Source organism: Lolium perenne, chromosome 3 (assembly GCF_019359855.2).
Source record: "Lolium perenne isolate Kyuss_39 chromosome 3, Kyuss_2.0, whole genome shotgun sequence".
NCBI classification, from domain to species: Eukaryota; Viridiplantae; Streptophyta; class Magnoliopsida; order Poales; family Poaceae; genus Lolium; species Lolium perenne.
Window position 1 is genome coordinate 288,404,562 of NC_067246.2, and position 17,312 is coordinate 288,421,873.

Here is a 17,312-nt window from a genome sequence, read left to right on the forward strand (position 1 = left end):
TTCTTTGTCTCACACCGGAAAACCTGCTCGGAAAATAAATGCCCCAACAAATCCGCCACCAAATCCTATCGATTCCATCTCGCCATGCCTCCCTGCCGCGACGTCGCCTCTATCTCCATGCCTCATCGCGCGCGCCTCCACACCATCGCGTAGTCGTACTAGCCTCACTCCACGCGACCCCGACACCGAGATTCTCGCCGTTCCGGTGAGTCGAGATGATCTTGCAGAGAAAGTACCAAGATGGGAGAAGGGGTCGTCAAGCGGATCTGAGCACCATCCCGTGCTGTGGGTTGCCTTCGTGAGGTTCGCACCCTCCTTCCTGATGCCCCCCTTCTTCTCCCCCAGCGGCAGTCATGGTGGCTCGGTGGCAGCCCCGCAGCATCGATGGGAGAAATCCCATGGGAATTATCGATGGTGAAAGCCTCGTTGCCCAGGCTTCCTGCTTCGATCTGCCCCACTGTCCTTTCATGGGCCTCAATCTGCCCCACAATATCATCAACAAGCCAACGTCATTAAAGTACATCACGGCCTCTTTCTGGAGCAATCGATCGACCACTCTTCTTCCTGGGATAAAGTAGCGGCCAATGGATCCATCTGTGAGCGGCCACAGCCGTCGTTCCTTCCGGCAAGGTGAGACGTCAAGCAGGTGTTGTTTTTCATCAATTTGTGCCAACTAATTGGCCGCTTAAGTGATTACTTGCCCAATGTAGTATCTTTTAGGGCCAGAACCACATGGATAATTAGAATAGTTGCTTATTACTTGTTGTTTGCCTAAACTCAGTAGGTTGGAACTTTAATTAGCGGTTGGATATTTTATATTTCAATTTAATTGTAATTGATTAAACTGAAGTTAAAGTACTCCCTCCATTCACGAAAAACAATTTGGATCTCGGGCACTGGCGCTCCTGCTTCCTGGTGTCAAAAAATCACCAATTTTTTTTGCACACATAGTAATATATTTTTATTTGACAGGTAAATTTGCATAGAGTAATTTAAAATAATGTGACTTGTGACAAATAAGAAGTTTAATCATGTTTTTTATAATTTTGGAGCTTCTGGGGTGTAGGTATGAGCTTTTGTAATCCACTATTGCAGCTTCAAATCTTTTAGGGAGTTTTTGATATGTGTAGAGATTTTGTTCTCGAAAGGTGTGCCGAGATATCACATATTTGGCGCCTATGAATATTTGATGTGTTATGACGTACTAGATTCAGCTTTTAGATGAAAATTATTGTGAAAGGTGTATTTTCTCTATATTATGCTTATATTGGTTGATTTGAGTGTAAAACAAACCAACTAGGCTTTCGGCTTGCCCAGGCTTCGATTATTTTCTAGGTCCGTCACTGAGGACAGAGACGCTTTTCCATCCTGATATATGCCTGCTATGCTGACGCCTTTCTCGTGTTTAATAAAATGCATATCTACTGCAAAAATATGACACAACTCATGCTTTTTCATTGGTAGGAAATATCTTGGTCATTTTACACTTGCATTGTACGACATGGAGGTCAAGAGGATGTATCCGCCTCTCCTAGGTCCAGGACATGCCTATACACGTAGCAGCAGTGACAGTCCATCAGTTTCTTTCTTTTCTTCAAGAGGTTCAGTTTATTTACATAACTATTTTTTGTGGCCCTTCTACAAGGAGATTACATCTGAGTCTTTTTTCTTCCATTGAGGTCTGGTGCTTGGGTAATATACGGGTTTATTGCTTGTGGGGTTAACATGCTATATAAATTCAGAGCTTTAAACTAATCTTGTGGTGAGTTCTTATTGTAGGATGCTATTGCGTGGTCTTTTCTGCCCAGGTAACTAGAATGTTTTCTATTTTAATTTATCTTGATTACTTGTTGATGAAGTGAAGTGATCTAATCAGACAATTCAATTGACCAACGGGACGATTCCCTCAAGTGAGGATTTGAGATGATAATTGAGATGTAGATGACAAAGGTTTTCACTAGGTAACGGTATTTTTGTTTATAAGAGGTAATGATATCATGCATTCATGGACGAAAGTCTGGATTAATTATGCTTAGGAGGCGGCGGTATAGTGTTGTCTCTTAATTAATATAGGCGGATGATGAATTTGATCTGCTCCGGTCAGAGTCCGACTGGATACATACTATAATATAGCAATGTGCAAATACATGATTGATGATTGTCACTTTAAGTTCTTTCGCGAAGTCCAATTGATGATGATTATTACTGCAAGGATACAACCACAGAGGGAGTATTATCGCAGGTCACAGGTCACGCTCCGGTCAGAGTCCGACTGGATACATACTGTAATATAGCTCTGAGGACGGCTGGATCAGTGAGCTAAACTAATCATTAATCATTTTTTGCATCTTCTTCTTATTTTGTTTCCTTCTCTGTCCCGCTTTTCTTCTCCTTGCACCCTAAATCAGTATATTAGGTTCATAAGAAATCAAATATTTCTCTGACTTGCATTGTTCAACTTTCTATTGCCGTTCCAATGTTTGTCTTTTCTTCTCTATAGTAAGAAGTTGTACCTGTCTGCAGGTCAAAGAGAAAATATGCAGATTTTGCCTCTAGGATGTATCGTGCCGATGCAATTACTGGGAAGTTCTTGTGGGAATTGCACACATCTAGGGATATAGGGATCAAGACGTTGTAAAACTCACATGAGTTGGACTTATTTTGTTCTTGAGCGTGAGGTACTTCTCCACAAATCAGTACATAGCTATACCTCAACTTACTGTCTTTTCCCTTTGCATAAACTACTTGAATTATCAGAAATAATGTAATGTCCTTTCTCTGGTAACAAATATGGTGTAATATATATTTGCTGTACTACTACTTAGTTAGCGCCGTTCTCTTCTTTGTATCATCGTAATGTCACTACTCACTCTATCTTTGTAAGCTATACGAATAGTCGATTTGGTAACTATACTACCATTTTTCTACAAAAATAAGAACTTAATCAACTTGGTGCATATGTAGCTTTCAGAGAAAGCCAGCTAGATTAAAGAATGTCTAGATATTGCTAGCACTACTCTGTAACCTGCGATATTCTTATTCAGGAACATTCATGTGTGTGATACTGTGGTTCAGTTCAGGGTTTACATTGTTCTTTTTACGAAGTACTTAAGTTAAAAGCTGCAATAAAATTCCCTATTTCTCTATGGATGTCGCTTCAGAATGTGTGTTTCAGCGAACCTGAACTATTTTGGATTGTTTTGTGAAATCATGAACTCTTAGTGTACAAGTGCAAATATAATCAGTGCCATTGAATTGCAGGCCATTCTATCTTTGCATTTCAACTAGGAGCTCTCTTTGTCTGGTGACAACTACTATTTATTTATTTATTTATTTATTTTAATAAGGCACCTCACTTTCAGCTACATATCAAATTTTCGCTCATATTGTTTGAGTGTTTTACCAATTGGCCCGATTTCATATTGAGATATATACAAACAAGATCCTTATGAGATCAAGTTTCTTATTTTTATAAGTCTAAAAATAAGCAGTTTCTTTACTGAATAAGGTGATGTAGAAGCTCTGGCAGGAGTTGTGTTTGCCCAAGTAATTAATACAAAAGGTACTGACCAAGTTGTGTTCAAGCACAATTTTTTGAAAAAAGTAAACAAACATTTACCACTTGGAAATATCCAACAAGTAATGTATTATCATTGTCTAAATAGCAACATGAGTCATCAGTACCGTTCCTGGTGGGATTTTAGGCTTGCATCCTTGTTCTTTCCTTACAAAGTATATTGACCTGTTATTCTTTTCTTCCAAGGTCATTGATCTGTTTTCATGCATACTAAATGGCATCTTGTGTGACAAGTATGATGCTTCTAGGCATGCTTCCTGCAGAAACTATTATGTTTCGCAAGAACCTCTCAGTATTTTGTTATTTATCATGGGATTTATATGTCCTCTTTCATGGAAAAGCACATAGGGAACTTAACTACACCCTCTTATCTGCGACAAGTAATTTGGATTGGAGGGAGTACATATTTCTCTTTGATGTGCATTTATACACCTCTAAAGTTTTTATTCACATGACACATGCTTATAGGTTTTGCTTATTGAATTATCATCTTGTAATACTTTGACTTATGTGAGGTCACCAATTAACTTATGCTAAACATATGCAGATGATTACATGTGTACCCCGGATCTGGTTGAGATAATGTCCATCACTCTCCTCTGTAGGCGTGTAGCGCTAGGTTGCGGGCCTGCCGTAAGCCTCCTCCCTCGAGTGCCAGAACCAACAACAAGCGGCGGAGAAGAACATGCATGGGCGTGCTGTCGGGGTCATGTAATTAGTTTCTAGGATGTGAGATCCCGAGGGTCTAAGACATATCACTATAATAATAGTGAATGCAATACTTTTTAAGCACGTGGTCTAAGACATATATGTATAAATAGTGAATGCAATAATTTTTCTGTATATGAAAATTAGAAATATGTTATAACAAGGTGTGCAGGATATTTTACTATTGAAATATTAGGTAGTGCGGTATGAACAATGTTCTTTAGTTCAGTATAAAAAGGTGGCAGATGCATATCAACAGCTCAAATTTTGATGTTTCGTTTGTGATTACAGGCTAACCCAGAGAGGAACGTGGTTGTTGCTGCTGCTTGAGGACTCCACTGAAAAATAGAAGAGAAGATGAAGAGAAGAGAAGAGAAAGGCCTGCAGATCTTGATGGAGATCATAAAAAATTGTTCTGCACACTGGTAACTTCTACCTATTTTTCTGTATAAGGGTATATGGTTTTTAATATTAGGTAGAGATTCTGATACTTTCTAATTGCGGAACATATCACTGCGTAGAATCATCAGAAGTGATTTTTATTTTGATGTTTCGGTTATACAGGTTGGAGAAATCTGAATGTTCATGTTGGATCAGGTAACCACTTAATAGCTGCACAATGCGCTCCAACTATGCTTTGGTTGAAAAGCATCTACTAAGCCACCCTTCCAAAATGCATTAAGGTTGCTATTTCTTATATACAAAACCTGAACTAACTGTAGTTAACTATTTCAATTTTCTCACATCTAACTATTCAGATGTTGTGATTATAGGCTAACCCTATTATTTATGACTTGTGATTTGATTTTTGTATTGATGACATCTGAATTAGTAATACTTGCTCGAGCTTATAATTTATTACTACTGGAAATTCTGATTCCTTTTCACCATGTATATATCCGTGTTCCCGGTTACCTCCTACTGCAGTTCTTTGTGAAACTGACGGTGATGGAACTTAAAAAATCACAGACTTGATAATTCATAAAGGTATGTACACAATTCCTGCAGAAATGTTCTCATTTTTATATTATTCATGATGCCATAGGTTTTAATATCTCTTTTTTCATTTCCTCTAGGTTGAGCAGTGAATGCCGGTCATGTGATTTTGGCTGCTACTTACTCCCTGCCCCATTGTGAAACTACGGACATGGCTTAAATAATTAGATTGCCTAACATACCTCAATTATGCGTGCAATTAAGTCTGCAATGTAGCATTTTGAATATCTTCATATTGTCTGTAGTGACCGCACTTAGTCTTCGCCAGCTGCTGGCTTCAATTTCTCCTAAATCTGTATGTTCTGATATAAAGATTAATGAACCTGCTCATGTACGTGATAGCTCACGTGTGAAGGGAAGTGTCCGTCTAGCTGTGGCTGCTTCAGTTGCCTATGATTATTTGAACTTCATTGATGTTGATTAATATTTGATCTTTACCAATTTTGATCATTTTATAGAAGGCCAGTCTGCTTGTGCTATAAATGATTGATCTATTAAATATTTTATGTGCCTGATCGTCTGCCGTGAAACTGAAATATACACTGCTTGATTTTCGTTGTACATTTCACTCTCGCAACCTTCTTATCTACATGAGCATTTCAACTGATGTACTACATACATTTATAATTTGTCGGTAAATAGATTCTGAGAATGAGAAATGGTTTCAACTGATGTACTACTTAAAAAGGAGGAAGATGTTCCTTATTCTGCCAGCCAGCATACGTCAACCTCTTTCGTCGTCCGTCCTTCCGTTCGTTCATCGCACCTTCTTTGTCTCACACCGGAAAACCTGCTCGGAAAATAAATGCCCCAACAAATCCGCCACCAAATCCTATCGATTCCATCTCGCCATGCCTCCCTGCCGCGACGTCGCCCTATCTCCATGCCTCATCGCGCGCGCCTCCACACCATCGCGTAGTCGTACTAGCCTCACTCCACGCGACCCCGACACCGAGATTCTCGCCGTTCCGGTGAGTCGAGATGATCTTGCAGAGAAAGTACCAAGATGGGAGAAGGGGTCGTCAAGCGGATATGAGCACCATCCCGTGCTGTGGGTTGCCTTCGTGAGGTTCGCACCCCTCCTTCCTAATGCCCCCCTTCTTCTCCCCCAGCGGCAGTCATGGTGGCTCGGTGGCAGCCCCGCAGCATCGATGGGAGAAATCCCATGGGAATTATCGATGGTGAAAGCCTCGTTGCCCAGGCTTCCTGCTTCGATCTGCCCCACTGTCCTTTCATGGGCCTCAATCTGCCCCACAATATCATCAACAAGCCAACGTCATTAAAGTACATCACGGCCTCTTTCTGGAGCAATCGATCGACCACTCTTCTTCCTGGGATAAAGTAGCGGCCAATGGATCCATCTGTGAGCGGCCACAGCCGTCGTTCCTTCCGGCAAGGTGAGACGTCAAGCAGGTGTTGTTTTTCATCAATTTGTGCCAACTAATTGGCCGCTTAAGTGATTACTTGCCCAATGTAGTATCTTTTAGGGCCAGAACCACATGGATAATTAGAATAGTTGCTTATTACTTGTTGTTTGCCTAAACTCAGTAGGTTGGAACTTTAATTAGCGGTTGGATATTTTATATTTCAATTTAATTGTAATTGATTAAACTGAAGTTAAAGTACTCCCTCCATTCACGAAAAAACAATTTGGATCTCGGGCACTGGCGCTCCTGCTTCCTGGTGTCAAAAAATCACCAATTTTTTTTGCACACATAGTAATATATTTTTATTTGACAGGTAAATTTGCATAGAGTAATTTAAAATAATGTGACTTGTGACAAATAAGAAGTTTAATCATGTTTTTTATAATTTTGGAGCTTCTATGGGGTGTAGGTATGAGCTTTTGTAATCCACTATTGCAGCTTCAAATCTTTTAGGGAGTTTTTGATATGTGTAGAGATTTTGTTCTCGAAAGGTGTGCCGAGATATCACATATTTGGCGCCTATGAATATTTGATGTGTTATGACGTACTAGATTCAGCTTTTAGATGAAAATTATTGTGAAAGGTGTATTTTCTCTATATTATGCTTATATTGGTTGATTTGAGTGTAAAACAAACCAACTAGGCTTTCGGCTTGCCCAGGCTTCGATTATTTTCTAGGTCCGTCACTGAGGACAGAGACGCTTTTCCATCCTGATATATGCCTGCTATGCTGACGCCTTTCTCGTGTTTAATAAAATGCATATCTACTGCAAAAATATGACACAACTCATGCTTTTTCATTGGTAGGAAATATCTTGGTCATTTTACACTTGCATTGTACGACATGGAGGTCAAGAGGATGTATCCGCCTCTCCTAGGTCCAGGACATGCCTATACACGTAGCAGCAGTGACAGTCCATCAGTTTCTTTCTTTTCTTCAAGAGGTTCAGTTTATTTACATAACTATTTTTTGTGGCCCTTCTACAAGGAGATTACATCTGAGTCTTTTTTCTTCCATTGAGGTCTGGTGCTTGGGTAATATACGGGTTTATTGCTTGTGGGGTTAACATGCTATATAAATTCAGAGCTTTAAACTAATCTTGTGGTGAGTTCTTATTGTAGGATGCTATTGCGTGGTCTTTTCTGCCCAGGTAACTAGAATGTTTTCTATTTTAATTTATCTTGATTACTTGTTGATGAAGTGAAGTGATCTAATCAGACAATTCAATTGACCAACGGGACGATTCCCTCAAGTGAGGATTTGAGATGATAATTGAGATGTAGATGACAAAGGTTTTCACTAGGTAACGGTATTTTTGTTTATAAGAGGTAATGATATCATGCATTCATGGACGAAAGTCTGGATTAATTATGCTTAGGAGGCGGCGGTATAGTGTTGTCTCTTAATTAATATAGGCGGATGATGAATTTGATCTGCTCCGGTCAGAGTCCGACTGGATACATACTATAATATAGCAATGTGCAAATACATGATTGATGATTGTCACTTTAAGTTCTTTCGCGAAGTCCAATTGATGATGATTATTACTGCAAGGATACAACCACAGAGGGAGTATTATCGCAGGTCACAGGTCGCGCTCCGGTCAGAGTCCGACTGGATACATACTGTAATATAGCTCTGAGGACGGCTGGATCAGTGAGCTAAACTAATCATTAATCATTTTTTGCATCTTCTTCTTATTTTGTTTCCTTCTCTGTCCCGCTTTTCTTCTCCTTGCACCCTAAATCAGTATATTAGGTTCATAAGAAATCAAATATTTCTCTGACTTGCATTGTTCAACTTTCTATTGCCGTTCCAATGTTTGTCTTTTCTTCTCTATAGTAAGAAGTTGTACCTGTCTGCAGGTCAAAGAGAAAATATGCAGATTTTGCCTCTAGGATGTATCGTGCCGATGCAATTACTGGGAAGTTCTTGTGGGAATTGCACACATCTAGGGATATAGGGATCAAGACGTTGTAAAACTCACATGAGTTGGACTTATTTTGTTCTTGAGCGTGAGGTACTTCTCCACAAATCAGTACATAGCTATACCTCAACTTACTGTCTTTTCCCTTTGCATAAACTACTTGAATTATCAGAAATAATGTAATGTCCTTTCTCTGGTAACAAATATGGTGTAATATATATTTGCTGTACTACTACTTAGTTAGCGCCGTTCTCTTCTTTGTATCATCGTAATGTCACTACTCACTCTATCTTTGTAAGCTATACGAATAGTCGATTTGGTAACTATACTACCATTTTTCTACAAAAATAAGAACTTAATCAACTTGGTGCATATGTAGCTTTCAGAGAAAGCCAGCTAGATTAAAGAATGTCTAGATATTGCTAGCACTACTCTGTAACCTGCGATATTCTTATTCAGGAACATTCATGTGTGTGATACTGTGGTTCAGTTCAGGGTTTACATTGTTCTTTTTACGAAGTACTTAAGTTAAAAGCTGCAATAAAATTCCCTATTTCTCTATGGATGTCGCTTCAGAATGTGTGTTTCAGCGAACCTGAACTATTTTGGATTGTTTTGTGAAATCATGAACTCTTAGTGTACAAGTGCAAATATAATCAGTGCCATTGAATTGCAGGCCATTCTATCTTTGCATTTCAACTAGGAGCTCTCTTTGTCTGGTGACAACTACTATTTATTTATTTATTTATTTATTTTAATAAGGCACCTCACTTTCAGCTACATATCAAATTTTCGCTCATATTGTTTGAGTGTTTTACCAATTGGCCCGATTTCATATTGAGATATATACAAACAAGATCCTTATGAGATCAAGTTTCTTATTTTTATAAGTCTAAAAATAAGCAGTTTCTTTACTGAATAAGGTGATGTAGAAGCTCTGGCAGGAGTTGTGTTTGCCCAAGTAATTAATACAAAAAGGTACTGACCAAGTTGTGTTCAAGCACAATTTTTTGAAAAAAAAAGTAAACAAACATTTACCACTTGGAAATATCCAACAAGTAATGTATTATCATTGTCTAAATAGCAACATGAGTCATCAGTACCGTTCCTGGTGGGATTTTAGGCTTGCATCCTTGTTCTTTCCTTACAAAGTATATTGACCTGTTATTCTTTTCTTCCAAGGTCATTGATCTGTTTTCATGCATACTAAATGGCATCTTGTGTGACAAGTATGATGCTTCTAGGCATGCTTCCTGCAGAAACTATTATGTTTCGCAAGAACCTCTCAGTATTTTGTTATTTATCATGGGATTTATATGTCCTCTTTCATGGAAAAGCACATAGGGAACTTAACTACACCCTCTTATCTGCGACAAGTAATTTGGATTGGAGGGAGTACATATTTCTCTTTGATGTGCATTTATACACCTCTAAAGTTTTTATTCACATGACACATGCTTATAGGTTTTGCTTATTGAATTATCATCTTGTAATACTTTGACTTATGTGAGGTCACCAATTAACTTATGCTAAACATATGCAGATGATTACATGTGTACCCCGGATCTGGTTGAGATAATGTCCATCACTCTCCTCTGTAGGCGTGTAGCGCTAGGTTGCGGGCCTGCCGTAAGCCTCCTCCCTCGAGTGCCAGAACCAACAACAAGCGGCGGAGAAGAACATGCATGGGCGTGCTGTCGGGGTCATGTAATTAGTTTCTAGGATGTGAGATCCCGAGGGTCTAAGACATATCACTATAATAATAGTGAATGCAATACTTTTTAAGCACGTGGTCTAAGACATATATGTATAAATAGTGAATGCAATAATTTTTCTGTATATGAAAATTAGAAATATGTTATAACAAGGTGTGCAGGATATTTTACTATTGAAATATTAGGTAGTGCAGTATGAACAATGTTCTTTAGTTCAGTATAAAAAGGTGGCAGATGCATATCAACAGCTCAAATTTTGATGTTTCGTTTGTGATTACAGGCTAACCCAGAGAGGAACGTGGTTGTTGCTGCTGCTTGAGGACTCCACTGAAAAATAGAAGAGAAGATGAAGAGAAGAGAAGAGAAAGGCCTGCAGATCTTGATGGAGATCATAAAAAATTGTTACGCACACTTTGGTAACTTCTACCTATTTTTCTGTATAAGGGTATATGGTTTTTAATATTAGGTAGAGATTCTGATACTTTCTAATTGCGGAACATATCACTGCGTAGAATCATCAGAAGTGATTTTTATTTTGATGTTTCGGTTATACAGGTTGGAGAAATCTGAATGTTCATGTTGGATCAGTAACCACTTAATAGCTGCACAATGCGCTCCAACTATGCTTTGGTTGAAAAGCATCTACTAAGCCACCCTTCCAAAATGCATTAAGGTTGCTATTTCTTATATACAAAACCTGAACTAACTGTAGTTAACTATTTCAATTTTCTCACATCTAACTATTCAGATGTTGTGATTATAGGCTAACCCTATTATTTATGACTTGTGATTTGATTTTTGTATTGATGACATCTGAATTAGTAATACTTGCTCGAGCTTATAATTTATTACTACTGGAAATTCTGATTCCTTTTCACCATGTATATATCCGTGTTCCCGGTTACCTCCTACTGCAGTTCTTTGTGAAACTGACGGTGATGGAACTTAAAAAATCACAGACTTGATAATTCATAAAGGTATGTACACAATTCCTGCAGAAATGTTCTCATTTTTATATTATTCATGATGCCATAGGTTTTAATATCTCTTTTTCATTTCCTCTAGGTTGAAGCAGTGAATGCCGGTCATGTGATTTTGGCTGCTACTTACTCCCTGCCCCATTGTGAAACTACGGACATGGCTTAAATAATTAGATTGCCTAACATACCTCAATTATGCGTGCAATTAAGTCTGCAATGTAGCATTTTGAATATCTTCATATTGTCTGTAGTGACCGCACTTAGTCTTCGCCAGCTGCTGGCTTCAATTTCTCCTAAATCTGTATGTTCTGATATAAAGATTAATGAACCTGCTCATGTACGTGATAGCTCACGTGTGAAGGGAAGTGTCCGTCTAGCTGTGGCTGCTTCAGTTGCCTATGATTATTTGAACTTCATTGATGTTGATTAATATTTGATCTTTACCAATTTTGATCATTTTATAGAAGGCCAGTCTGCTTGTGCTATAAATGATTGATCTATTAAATATTTTATGTGCCTGATCGTCTGCCGTGAAACTGAAATATACACTGCTTGATTTTCGTTGTACATTTCACTCTCGCAACCTTCTTATCTACATGAGCATTTCAACTGATGTACTACATACATTTATAATTTGTCGGTAAATAGATTCTGAGAATGAGAAATGGTTTCAACTGATGTACTACTTAAAAAGGAGGAAGATGTTCCTTATTCTGCCAGCCAGCATACGTCAACCTCTTTCGTCGTCCGTCCTTCCGTTCGTTCATCACACCTTCTTTGTCTCACACCGGAAAACCTGCTCGGAAAATAAATGCCCCAACAAATCCGCCACCAAATCCTATCGATTCCATCTCGCCATGCCTCCCTGCCGCGACGTCGCCCTATCTCCATGCCTCATCGCGCGCGCCTCCACACCATCGCGTAGTCGTACTAGCCTCACTCCACGCGACCCCGACACCGAGATTCTCGCCGTTCCGGTGAGTCGAGATGATCTTGCAGAGAAAGTACCAAGATGGGAGAAGGGGTCGTCAAGCGGATCTGAGCACCATCCCGTGCTGTGGGTTGCCTTCGTGAGGTTCGCACCCCTCCTTCCTGATGCCCCCCTTCTTCTCCCCCAGCGGCAGTCATGGTGGCTCGGTGGCAGCCCCGCAGCATCGATGGGAGAAATCCCATGGGAATTATCGATGGTGAAAGCCTCGTTGCCCAGGCTTCCTGCTTCGATCTGCCCCACTGTCCTTTCATGGGCCTCAATCTGCCCCACAATATCATCAACAAGCCAACGTTATTAAAGTACATCACGGCCTCTTTCTGGAGCAATCGATCGACCACTCTTCTTCCTGGGATAAAGTAGCGGCCAATGGATCCATCTGTGAGCGGCCACAGCCGTCGTTCCTTCCGGCAAGGTGAGACGTCAAGCAGGTGTTGTTTTTCATCAATTTGTGCCAACTAATTGGCCGCTTAAGTGATTACTTGCCCAATGTAGTATCTTTTAGGGCCAGAACCACATGGATAATTAGAATAGTTGCTTATTACTTGTTGTTTGCCTAAACTCAGTAGGTTGGAACTTTAATTAGCGGTTGGATATTTTATATTTCAATTTAATTGTAATTGATTAAACTGAAGTTAAAGTACTCCCTCCATTCACGAAAAACAATTTGGATCTCTAACCGGGCGCTCCTGCTTCCTGGTGTCAAAAAATCACCAATTTTTTTTGCACACATAGTAATATATTTTTATTTGACAGGTAAATTTGCATAGAGTAATTTAAAATAATGTGACTTGTGACAAATAAGAAGTTTAATCATGTTTTTTATAATTTTGGAGCTTCTGTGGGGTGTAGGTATGAGCTTTTGTAATCCACTATTGCAGCTTCAAATCTTTTAGGGAGTTTTTGATATGTGTAGAGATTTTGTTCTCGAAAGGTGTGCCGAGATATCACATATTTGGCGCCTATGAATATTTGATGTGTTATGACGTACTAGATTCAGCTTTTAGATGAAAATTATTGTGAAAGGTGTATTTTCTCTATATTATGCTTATATTGGTTGATTTGAGTGTAAAACAAACCAACTAGGCTTTCGGCTTGCCCAGGCTTCGATTATTTTCTAGGTCCGTCACTGAGGACAGAGACGCTTTTCCATCCTGATATATGCCTGCTATGCTGACGCCTTTCTCGTGTTTAATAAAATGCATATCTACTGCAAAAATATGACACAACTCATGCTTTTTCATTGGTAGGAAATATCTTGGTCATTTTACACTTGCATTGTACGACATGGAGGTCAAGAGGATGTATCCGCCTCTCCTAGGTCCAGGACATGCCTATACACGTAGCAGCAGTGACAGTCCATCAGTTTCTTTCTTTTCTTCAAGAGGTTCAGTTTATTTACATAACTATTTTTTGTGGCCCTTCTACAAGGAGATTACATCTGAGTCTTTTTTCTTCCATTGAGGTCTGGTGCTTGGGTAATATACGGGTTTATTGCTTGTGGGGTTAACATGCTATATAAATTCAGAGCTTTAAACTAATCTTGTGGTGAGTTCTTATTGTAGGATGCTATTGCGTGGTCTTTTCTGCCCAGGTAACTAGAATGTTTTCTATTTTAATTTATCTTGATTACTTGTTGATGAAGTGAAGTGATCTAATCAGACAATTCAATTGACCAACGGGACGATTCCCTCAAGTGAGGATTTGAGATGATAATTGAGATGTAGATGACAAAGGTTTTCACTAGGTAACGGTATTTTTGTTTATAAGAGGTAATGATATCATGCATTCATGGACGAAAGTCTGGATTAATTATGCTTAGGAGGCGGCGGTATAGTGTTGTCTCTTAATTAATATAGGCGGATGATGAATTTGATCTGCTCCGGTCAGAGTCCGACTGGATACATACTATAATATAGCAATGTGCAAATACATGATTGATGATTGTCACTTTAAGTTCTTTCGCGAAGTCCAATTGATGATGATTATTACTGCAAGGATACAACCACAGAGGGAGTATTATCGCAGGTCACAGGTCACGCTCCGGTCAGAGTCCGACTGGATACATACTGTAATATAGCTCTGAGGACGGCTGGATCAGTGAGCTAAACTAATCATTAATCATTTTTTGCATCTTCTTCTTATTTTGTTTCCTTCTCTGTCCCGCTTTTCTTCTCCTTGCACCCTAAATCAGTATATTAGGTTCATAAGAAATCAAATATTTCTCTGACTTGCATTGTTCAACTTTCTATTGCCGTTCCAATGTTTGTCTTTTCTTCTCTATAGTAAGAAGTTGTACCTGTCTGCAGGTCAAAGAGAAAATATGCAGATTTTGCCTCTAGGATGTATCGTGCCGATGCAATTACTGGGAAGTTCTTGTGGGAATTGCACACATCTAGGGATATAGGGATCAAGACGTTGTAAAACTCACATGAGTTGGACTTATTTTGTTCTTGAGCGTGAGGTACTTCTCCACAAATCAGTACATAGCTATACCTCAACTTCTTGTCTTTTCCCTTTGCATAAACTACTTGAATTATCAGAAATAATGTAATGTCCTTTCTCTGGTAACAAATATGGTGTAATATATATTTGCTGTACTACTACTTAGTTAGCGCCGTTCTCTTCTTTGTATCATCGTAATGTCACTACTCACTCTATCTTTGTAAGCTATACGAATAGTCGATTTGGTAACTATACTACCATTTTTCTACAAAAATAAGAACTTAATCAACTTGGTGCATATGTAGCTTTCAGAGAAAGCCAGCTAGATTAAAGAATGTCTAGATATTGCTAGCACTACTCTGTAACCTGCGATATTCTTATTCAGGAACATTCATGTGTGTGATACGTGGTTCAGTTCAGGGTTTACATTGTTCTTTTTACGAAGTACTTAAGTTAAAAGCTGCAATAAAATTCCCTATTTCTCTATGGATGTCGCTTAGAATGTGTGTTTCAGCGAACCTGAACTATTTTGGATTGTTTTGTGAAATCATGAACTCTTAGTGTACAAGTGCAAATATAATCAGTGCCATTGAATTGCAGGCCATTCTATCTTTGCATTTCAACTAGGAGCTCTCTTTGTCTCAGGTGACAACTACTATTTATTTATTTATTTATTTATTTTAATAAGGCACCTCACTTTCAGCTACATATCAAATTTTCGCTCATATTGTTTGAGTGTTTTACCAATTGGCCCGATTTCATATTGAGATATATACAAACAAGATCCTTATGAGATCAAGTTTCTTATTTTTATAAGTCTAAAAATAAGCAGTTTCTTTACTGAATAAGGTGATGTAGAAGCTACGCAGGAGTTGTGTTTGCCCAAGTAATTAATACAAAAAGGTACTGACCAAGTTGTGTTCAAGCACAATTTTTTGAAAAAAAGTAAACAAACATTTACCACTTGGAAATATCCAACAAGTAATGTATTATCATTGTCTAAATAGCAACATGAGTCATCGTACCGTTCCTGGTGGGATTTTAGGCTTGCATCCTTGTTCTTTCCTTACAAAGTATATTGACCTGTTATTCTTTTCTTCCAAGGTCATTGATCTGTTTTCATGCATACTAAATGGCATCTTGTGTGACAAGTATGATGCTTCTAGGCATGCTTCCTGCAGAAACTATTATGTTTCGCAAGAACCTCTCGATTTTGTTATTTATCATGGGATTTATATGTCCTCTTTCATGGAAAAGCACATAGGGAACTTAACTACACCCTCTTATCTGCGACAAGTAATTTGGATTGGAGGGAGTACATATTTCTCTTTGATGTGCATTTATACACCTCTAAAGTTTTTATTCACATGACACATGCTTATAGGTTTTGCTTATTGAATTATCATCTTGTAATACTTTGACTTATGTGAGGTCACCAATTAACTTATGCTAAACATATGCGAGATGATTACATGTGTACCCCGGATCTGGTTGAGATAATGTCCATCACTCTCCTCGTAGGCGTGTAGCGCTAGGTTGCGGGCCTGCCGTAAGCCTCCTCCCTCGAGTGCCGAACCAACAACAAGCGGCGGAGAAGAACATGCATGGGCGTGCTTTGTCGGGGTCATGTAATTAGTTTCTAGGATGTGAGATCCCGAGGGTCTAAGACATATCACTATAATAATAGTGAATGCAATACTTTTTAAGCACGTGGTCTAAGACATATATGTATAAATAGTGAATGCAATAATTTTTCTGTATATGAAAATTAGAAATATGTTATAACAAGGTGTGCGGGATATTTTACTATTGAAATATTAGGTAGTGCGGTATGAACAATGTTCTTTAGTTCAAGATAAAAAGGTGGCAGATGCATATCAACAGCTCAAATTTTGATGTTTCGTTTGTGATTACAAAGCTAACCCAGAGAGGAACGTGGTTGTTGCTGCTGCTTGAGGACTCCACTGAAAAATAGAAGAGAAGATGAAGAGAAGAGAAGAGAAAGGCCTGCAGATCTTGATGGAGATCATAAAAAATTGTTCTGCACACCGGTAACTTCTACCTATTTTTCTGTATAAGGGTATATGGTTTTTAATATTAGGTAGAGATTCTGATACTTTCTAATTGCGGAACATATCACTGCGTAGAATCATCGAAGTGATTTTTATTTTGATGTTTCGGTTATACGGTTGGAGAAATCTGAATGTTCATGTTGGATCAGTAACCACTTAATAGCTGCACAATGCGCTCCAACTATGCTTTGGTTGAAAAGCATCTACTAAGCCACCCTTCCAAAATGCATTAAGGTTGCTATTTCTTATATACAAAACCTGAACTAACCGTAGTTAACTATTTCAATTTTCTCACATCTAACTATTCAGATGTTGTGATTATAGGCTAACCCTATTATTTATGACTTGTGATTTGATTTTTGTATTGATGACATCTGAATTAGTAATACTTGCTCGAGCTTATAATTTATTACTACTGGAAATTCTGATTCCTTTTCACCATGTATATATCCGTGTTCCCGGTTACCTCCTACTGC

General features: G+C 38.6%; 3 long non-coding RNA genes across 10 annotated transcripts; all 3 read left to right on the top strand.

The window, feature by feature from the left end:
• Positions 1-316: 316 nt before the first annotated feature.
• Positions 317-5,731, top strand: LOC127345249 (uncharacterized). 6 transcript variants are annotated; one of them, XR_011756113.1, is made up of 6 exons: positions 317-630; positions 1,465-2,678; positions 4,125-4,481; positions 4,577-4,968; positions 5,213-5,272; positions 5,362-5,731. It is a non-coding gene; the product is annotated as an uncharacterized lncRNA (long non-coding RNA). The 6 variants fall into 6 exon arrangements; XR_007878598.2 differs by having other exon boundaries at positions 4,577-4,710; positions 4,850-5,272; XR_011756112.1 differs by having other exon boundaries at positions 1,465-2,314; positions 2,524-2,678; positions 4,577-5,272.
• Positions 5,732-6,352: 621 nt separating this feature from the next.
• On the top strand, positions 6,353-10,748 carry LOC127345248 (uncharacterized). 3 transcript variants are annotated; one of them, XR_011756117.1, is made up of 4 exons: positions 6,354-6,678; positions 7,516-8,365; positions 8,575-8,729; positions 10,180-10,748. It is a non-coding gene; the product is annotated as an uncharacterized lncRNA (long non-coding RNA). The 3 variants fall into 3 exon arrangements; XR_011756118.1 differs by having other exon boundaries at positions 6,353-6,694; positions 7,516-8,729; XR_011756116.1 differs by having other exon boundaries at positions 7,516-8,729.
• Positions 10,749-12,071: 1,323 nt separating this feature from the next.
• LOC139838607 (uncharacterized) lies at positions 12,072-16,281 on the top strand. Its single transcript, XR_011756119.1, has 3 exons — positions 12,072-12,734; positions 13,570-14,783; positions 16,229-16,281. It is a non-coding gene; the product is annotated as an uncharacterized lncRNA (long non-coding RNA).
• The last annotated feature ends 1,031 nt before the right edge of the window (positions 16,282-17,312 follow it).